Source organism: Acinonyx jubatus, chromosome C1, assembly GCF_027475565.1.
Source record: "Acinonyx jubatus isolate Ajub_Pintada_27869175 chromosome C1, VMU_Ajub_asm_v1.0, whole genome shotgun sequence".
NCBI classification, from domain to species: domain Eukaryota; kingdom Metazoa; phylum Chordata; class Mammalia; order Carnivora; family Felidae; genus Acinonyx; species Acinonyx jubatus.
This window is the reverse complement of record NC_069381.1, coordinates 84,996,530-85,004,785: the sequence shown is the minus strand read 5'-3', so window position 1 is coordinate 85,004,785 and position 8,256 is coordinate 84,996,530. Positions and strand designations below refer to the sequence as shown.

Here is an 8,256-nt window from a genome sequence, read left to right as displayed (position 1 = left end):
CTCTGAGCTGTCAGCACAGAGTCCGATGAGCAGCTTGAACTCAAGAACCACGAGATCATGACCTGAGCTGAAGTCAGATGCTTAACCAACTGAGCCACCCAGGTGCCCCAATCTCCATTCTCTTTTTGATGGGGACTTGGGTTGTTTCCAGTGTGAGACTTTTATGAATAGAACTGCTACAAAAACTCTTGTACAAGTCCCTTCCTGGGCATATGTATTCATTTCTCTGAGATAAATACTAGGAGCTGAATGGGTACGTCATAGGGTAAGTACACATTTAATCACAAACAGGCCTCCAAAGTCCCCTCATCACTTTACACTCTACTGGCAAGATAAGAGAATCCAGATATTTTACATCGTTGCCAACACTTGGTGGTGTTCATCTTTTTAATTTTAGCCATTCTAATAGATGTAAAGCGGAATCTCACTGTTAGTATTAATTTACATTTCTCTAATGACTAATGATGTTTTGTATCTTTTCCTGTGCTTACTAGCCATTAACCAATCTCAGATTCATTCTCAGGTGAAGTGTTGTCATTCAAGGCAGTTTTTAAAATGAAGTTTTCTTATTTTTGAGTAGCAGTGTGAAATAATAATATGTATGTTGGTGGTCACTGCTCCCAATTCCTGACACAGAGCTCCTAAAATGCTTATAAAATAGGGATGCTATGAGAATATTTTGTTCTAACATTTAGTCAAATTTGACCTGGCTTTCTGAGACAGACCTCCTAAGACCTTTGTAATCTCCTAAGTGACAGAGGCATCTGACACTGAGGTTCTGAATCCCCTGGAATTTCATGGGTGACGGAGCCTCTTTTGTTCTAATGAGGTGAGTCTTGGTGGGCCCCTGGCTGGGGGCTGATTGCCAGAAAGAGAGCCACAATTAGAAGCTTGGTACTTTCAGACCCCCCCCCCCCCCCGCCCCGCAATCTCTGGAGAGGGGACAGGCTGTAAACAGAGTTAATAATCAATCATGTCTATGTTATGAAGTTGACATAGAAATTCTAACAGTTAAGGGTTTGGGAGTTCCCAGGCTGTGAACACAACCATGTGCCAGGAGGATAGCATATCCTAGTTCCACAGAGACAATTCTTGTGCTTGAGACCCTTCCAGACCTCAACCTATGTATCTAATCATATAGCTATTCTTGTGTATCCTTTATCATATCCTTTACTATACAACAAACCAGTGAACATAAATGTTTCCCTGAGTTCTGTGAGCTGTTCTGGCAGATGATTAAATTGAAGGAGTCATAGGAACCCTCAATTTATAGCTAAACTGGACAGAAGTTGTGGGTTACCTGGTATGATATTGTGATTTATAACCAGAAATATAGTCTTCATCTACTGTTCCTGGCACATCCTCCTAAAACCTTGTTATTTTCTATACAGTAGTTTCTCCCCCCCCCTCCCCTGCTGCCCCACTTATCCACAGTTTCACTTTCCATTATTTCAGTTATCCATGGTGAACCTCTACCTGGAAGCAGATGACATTGCTTCTGATGTACTGCCAGAAGGTCATTAGTAGCCCAATGCTACATCACAGTACCTATGTCATTCACCTTACTTCATCTCATCACCCAGGCATTTTATCATTTGATGTCATCACAAGAAGGGTAAGTACAGAGGCACCTGGGTGGCACAGTTGGTTAAGCGTCCGATTTTGGCTCAGGTTCCAATCTCACAACTTGTGAGTTCAAGCCCCACGTCAGGCTCTGTGCTGACAGCTCAGAGCCTGGAGCCTGCTTTGGGTTCTGTGTCTCCCTCTTTCTCTGCACCTCCACAGATCATGCTCTGCTTCTCTCAGAAATAAAATAAACATTAAAAAAAAAGGGTGGGGTGAGTATGGTACAATAAGATATTTTGAGAGAGATCACATTCACATGTTATTACAGTATATTATTATAATTGTTCTATTATTATTGTCTCTTATTGTGTCTTATGTATTAATCAAACTTTATCATAGGTATGTATGCATGTATATGAAAAACCATACTATATATAGGGCTCACTCTCAGTTTCAGTATCTGCAGTTTCAGGGATCTACTAGGGGTCTTGGAACCTATCCCCTCCTGATAAGTGGAGGTGTGGGGGGGGGGCACTGCTTAAGGGCCATGGGGTAACTTTTGTTATACTATTCGCCCTTTTGTCATAAGTTCCTGAAATAGCTCCAAAGCCAAAAAGGTAAGGAGTGTCTTGTCATTCACAACCAGCCCTTTTAAACCACACCTGAGTTAATGTTTAGGCGCTAACTTTTGTAAATGCCAAAGGGTGAGGGCCACTTGCCAGGGGAACCAACCCTGATTAGAGGGTTGGAACTTTCAATCCCATCCCCGAGCCCCCAGCCTCCAGAAAGGGGAGAGGGCCTGAAGGTTGAATCAATCATGCATATGTAATGGAGCCTCCATAAAAACTCCGAAGTAGAAGCTTCAGAGTTCCCAGGATGGTGAACACCTGGAGATGGTGACAGAGAGGTGAGCCCAGACAGAAGGGAAGCTCTGTGCCCCTTCCCTCGTAAGTCACCTACACATCACTTCCATCTGGCCATTCCTGAGTTATATCCTTTTAAAATAAATCAATAATAGGTAAAATGTTTCTCTGTGCTCCCTGGACTGCTCTATCAAATCAATCAAACCCAAATAGAGGGTGGGAGGAAACTCCTATCTACTTAGGTAAGGTAATAACCTGGACTTCAGTTGGCATGTGAAGTGGGGACAGTCTTGTGGGACTGAGCCCTTAATCTGTGGGATCTGATACCATCTCCAGTTAGATAGTGTCAGAATTTAGTTACATTGTAAGACAGTCTGTATCCACTGAGAACTGGAGAATTGCTTGGTGTTGGAAAAGACATCATACTTGGGGACCTACTGCTTGTGATTGGCCTCTAAAGTGGGGGGCAGTCTTGTGGGACTGAGACCTTAACCTGTGGAATTTGTGCTAAGTCTGGTTAGTGTCAGAACTGAACTGTGGGACATGCAGCTGGTGTTGGAGAATTGGTTGATGGGGGGAAACCCCACATGTTAGAAGTAATGTGGTAGCAATGCAAGAGTAAGGGAGAAATAAGGAGTTTTCCTTGTGAGAAGGAACTTAATAAATTATTCAGATACGAGTCCTTTGTCAGATATATGCATCTTGAATATTTTCTCTCAGTATGAGACTTGACTCCTCCTTAATGACATCTTTTGACCAGAACTTTAGATTTTGATGAAATTTCAATTTATCAGTTGCTTTCTAAGATTGTTGCTTCTTTATGCTTTTATAAGACATTATTTTAAAAAAGAAATTATTTTCTTGATTTATTTTTCAGTTTAAAAAAGTTAACTGTTAATAACAGTATATTTCAATTTTATAGCTATTGAAGTTCAGTAAAATATTGTCTCTTATAGTTCACATTGCTTCATTGTTTTAAGATTTAAACACAAACATAAAATCAGTGGCCACACAGATTGTCAGAACTGAAGGAATTTAAGTTCTATTTCTTTGCTTTTAAGTTACTGTACTATCAATGACTTTAAGTCTATTATTTAACAAAAGACTGTGCAGTATCATTGAGCTACTTGAAGAAAGCTCAAATAATTTCTAACCATAATGAACCATAAACATTTTCTGTAAAGGACCAGATAGTAAATACTTTACATTTTGCAGGCCATGCACAGTCCCTATTGCAACTACTCAACTCAGCTGTTCTAGTGTGAAAACAACCACAGATAACACGTAAATGAATAAGCATGGCTTTGTACCAATAAAACTTCACTTATGGACACTAACATTTGAAATCCATATAGAGTTTTCATGTCATGCAATATTGTTCTTCTCTTGATTTTTTTCCAGCCATTTAAAAATGTAAACACCATTCCTAGCTCACAGGCTATACAAAACAGGCAGCCGGCAGATTTAGGTATGCAGTTTACTGACTTCCAGCCAATGGAATGTTTAGTTTTTGTTAATATTCCTTGCTGTCCCCCTTTGTAGGACAGGTTTACATCTAGTTCACCATCATACAGAAGGTGAAACCTTTTGAGTATAGATCTCCTCACAACAGGTCTCTTACTAGACTGTTTGGCTTTGGTAGGCTGTAGTTGGTCTCCCGCCCTGGTTACCCTGAGTTGTGGAAATAGAGCTCAGGGGCCAAGTGCTTTTGCACAAATCCCTGGGGCAAAAAAGCAGCTTGAGTGCTACTTCATCTCTCTGGATTTCTGTATTCATATTGCTTTTGTCCTCTGAGTTTTCGAAATTTCTAGCTAGCTCAGTTAAACATTTTACCCATCATGTATACCAGTTATCAGTAGAAGGGTTAGAGGATTTTGCCATTCTGCATAAACAGATCTTATAATCACAAATAATTTTTATTCACACTACCAAAAAGCACTGGGTCATTTTACCCTCTTTCCTTACAATTTTTAAAAGTTTTGGAGGCTAAAGTCCTAGACAGACTGTTAGATTTCTTCCTAGGAGTTATATACTTCACTCTACTCTAACATATCTTAATAAGAAAGAGTGTCAATATTGGTACAATAAATTTAATATTGTTTGACTATTTAAAGTACCTGTAAATGTAGGCAGAAACTTTAACCAAGATTTAATTACTGTTTATACACAAATCCTGGATTAAATGGTAAATAGAATTTTAAAATTTTAAGTTAAATCAGTAAGAAATACCAAATGGAGAAAATAACATGTCTAAGGACTATAGATTACTTTGTCTATTCAATCTAACTTAAATGATGTAGGACCCGACAAGATTTCACAGACCATCAGCTTTTGAAGGATCATTCAAGTTCCATTCTGCTTATATGCTATGAACTGTCCACATTAGTGGAATTTCTGAAACATATTCTCTAAATGAATTTGATGTAATCTAATTCAGAAGTATATCCTGATTCTGATAATTTTTTTTTTGTATGGACAACCTCTAGCAGACTGCCAAATGAAAATTTATGCTGTCAATTCAGTTTTTAAGTGTCATTGAGACAATCTGTACATGAATTCCAAATTCCTTGCCCCCCCTTTTTATATGAGAATAAAGTTTACTCTCTTAGCAAATTTCAGCTCTACAATATTATCAACTATAGTCACCATGTTATATATTAGACCTTAGACTTTATCTTATACCTGGAACTTTGCAACCTTTTACATACTCTCCATTAGCCATTCCACCCCATACAGTTTCTATGAGCTTGGCTTTTTTTTCCTATTGAACATATAAATGATACCATGCTGTATTAGTCTTTCTGTCTAGCTTATTTCACTTAGTGTAATGTCCTCAAGTTCTATACATGTTGCTGCAAACAGTAGGATTTCCTTCTTTCTCATGGATAATATTCTATCGTGTATGTGTGCATACACACACACACACACACACACACACACACACACACACACTTCTTTATCCATTATCCATTGACAGACTTGGGTTGTTTCTGTATCTTGGCTATCAGAAATAATGCTGCAACGGACATAAAAGTATGAGTATCTCTTCAATATCCTGTTTTCACTTCCTTTGGAACATGGCCCTTTCTTGACATGACTGTAACAAATTCTGGACTATCAGCGTAATTCAGGTTTTGTACATGCTTCAGTTTTGGTGACCAACTTGTTTTTTTATTTTAGATGGCCTAAGGCTGTTGGATGAAGAATGTGACTGGCCTGTCCCTGGGTCCTGGGTGGTAGGCTCTAAATCCTTGGAATTTCCCCAGTGATAGGAGTGTCTTTGTCATTCGTGGTGGGCTCCAAGAAAGTTTACATTAGCGGGAGAATCAGGATGGGGACTGGACAAGACAGAAAGACCAATCACATGTCTAGAAATTTGGGACTTGGAGCCACATGGTATCTGCCCATCCATCAAGAGAAGAGGTGGAGACATAGACTTAATTGAACCTCATAGCCAATGATTCAATCATGCTTATGTAATGAAAACCCTCTAAAAATTCTGGACACTGAAGCTCAGATGAACTCCCCCTATACACTGTCTTACATCAATGGGGGGCTAAGGAGAATGCTCTGACTACAAGGGGAGAGGACATGGAAATCTCATATTTGGGGCCCTCCCAGACTTCACTCTAGGTGTCTTTTCTTTTGGCTAGTTCTGATATATCTATCTATCTATCTATCTATCTATCACTACAATCTAAGTATAGTGCTTTCCTGAGTTCTGTGAGTTGTTCTAATGAATAATCAAACCTGAAGGAATCATGGGAACCTCCTAAATTTGTAACCAGCTGGTCAAAAGTGAGGGTAGCCCTGGAATTCTCAGGCTTGCAGGTGGTATCTGAAACAAGAACAGTCTTGTGGAGCACTGTACCCTTACCCTATGAAGTCTGGCCTAACTCTAGGTAGTTAGTGTCAGAACTGCAGTGCAAAGGTTTTACTGTATTTACTGTCACATGTATTCCTGAGCTACTTTCTCGATCTTTAAGTTCTTTGGTTCATATAGGAGTGACCATTTTTTTAAGAGTAAGCCTATTGTGCATTATATAATTTTTTTAAAAGCACTGTCATGGTAGATAGTAGTGATTATTTCTGAAGTAACCAGAAATGAGACATGTTTTTATACAATAAATTTTTATTAAGTATATTCCATAGGTACATTCTAGTTAGCAGGATACAAAGACAAAATACGTAACTTCTACTGCCAGGGAGCTTACATTCTAGGAAAGACTCGGACAAACCATTATAGCAGACTTAATCAGCACTATAAAATAAACAGAAATAATAAGTAAGGTAAGGCCAACTGAATAGATGAAGAGAAGCAGGAGGCTTGGAAGGAGTGACATCAAGACTGATGTATGAGAACGGAGCAGGGAATAGCCAAGAGGAAGAGGTTATAAGGGAAAAGAGAGGAGCATGGAAGGTGGAATGGAGTGCTACCTGGGACCTGATACAAAGTTGAACTGCATAAAGGAGGTAAGAGTTGTGGTTAGAGAGAAACACGAGACCAGAACACAAGATCCCTATGTACACTATGCTAAGAAGTCTGGATTTTATCCTGGATGTGGTGCAGAAGCACTGAAGAATTTCAAGCAGGGGAATAAATTCTTAAGAGATGTGTTTCAGAAAAAAAAGTTTTATAAGCAGTGTTATGAATAGATTATATATCAGATGAGATTGGAATCAGTCTTAGGAAGTGATGAAGTAGTTCCAGAGGAAAACAGTAAAGCCTTGGAATTAGGATAGAAAAAATAAATCAGAACCAAGAGACATAAGAAGGTAAAACTGTATTGGATTCAACTGAATTTGAGGGGATAAGCACTGGGGAGATATCAGGGTTCGGTTTCAATGGTGCTTCTCTTCACTAAAGGGAATTGAGGAAGAAAAACATCTATGGTAGGAAGAGTAGAGTTCAGTTTTGCACATATCGAGATTCTATGGAACAATTAAGTATGCAGTTGAATAGATGAGATGGTAGCTCAGGAGAGAAATTCCAAGTGAAAATACAGATATGAAAGTCATAACTTTTAAAGTGACTCTGGAGCCATGGGAGCAAATAAGATCATTACACAGGAGTTTACAGAGTAAAGAAAGAGTAAGACCAAGAAACAAATCCTGAGAATGCCAATATTTGAGGAGTAGATGGACTTAGAACATACAGGAATTCAAGAGAAAATAGTGTCTGCATCCAGTAGCAGATTTTTCCCTGGTTTAATAACATGCAGGTCATTAGAGACCATGGCAAGAATAGTTTCACTGAAAGTGGATTAAGAAAATAGAGGGGTGGGCGCCTGGGTGGCTCAGTCAGCTAAGCATCTGATTTTGGCTCAGGCCATCTCATAGTTCGTGAGTTCAAGTCCCGCTTCGGATGGTCTCGAGCCCTGCATTGGGTAAGCTTGTGCCCTGTTTTGGGTAAGCACGGGCCCCACTTTGGGTGAACACGAGCCCTGCTTCAGGTGAGCCCCACTTCTCTCTCTCTTTCTCTCTGCACTTCGTAGGATTCCCCTCTCCCTCGCTCTCAACAACAACAACAACAAATAGAGAGGATGAGGAATCTGAGAAGACCTCTGCCTATATTTTAAATATGCTTGTGTGTGAAAGGAAGGAAAAGTTTTGGGAAATAGCTAGATGGGGGCAACAATTAGAGGAAAGCTGTTCTGATTATTTTTTTTAAGTTTATTATTTTGAGAGAGGGAGAGAAAGAGAGAGGAGGGGGAGTGGCAGAGAGAGAATACCAAGCTGGCCCCATACTGTCAGTGTAGAGGCTGATGTGGAGCTCGAACTCATGAACCATGACATGATGACCTGAGCTGAAACCAAGAGTCGGATG

General features: G+C 39.6%; 1 protein-coding gene across 1 annotated transcript in view; it reads left to right on the top strand.

Annotated features, from left to right (window-relative positions):
• Positions 1-1,472: 1,472 nt before the first annotated feature.
• DPH5 (diphthamide biosynthesis 5) overlaps positions 1,473-8,256 on the top strand; it is a 70,975-nt gene continuing 64,191 nt past the window's right edge. Inside the window, exon 1 of the transcript XR_008295090.1 lies at positions 1,473-1,615. The gene's annotated coding sequence lies outside the window, so the exon portion shown is untranslated. The remainder of the gene's footprint in view (positions 1,616-8,256) is intronic.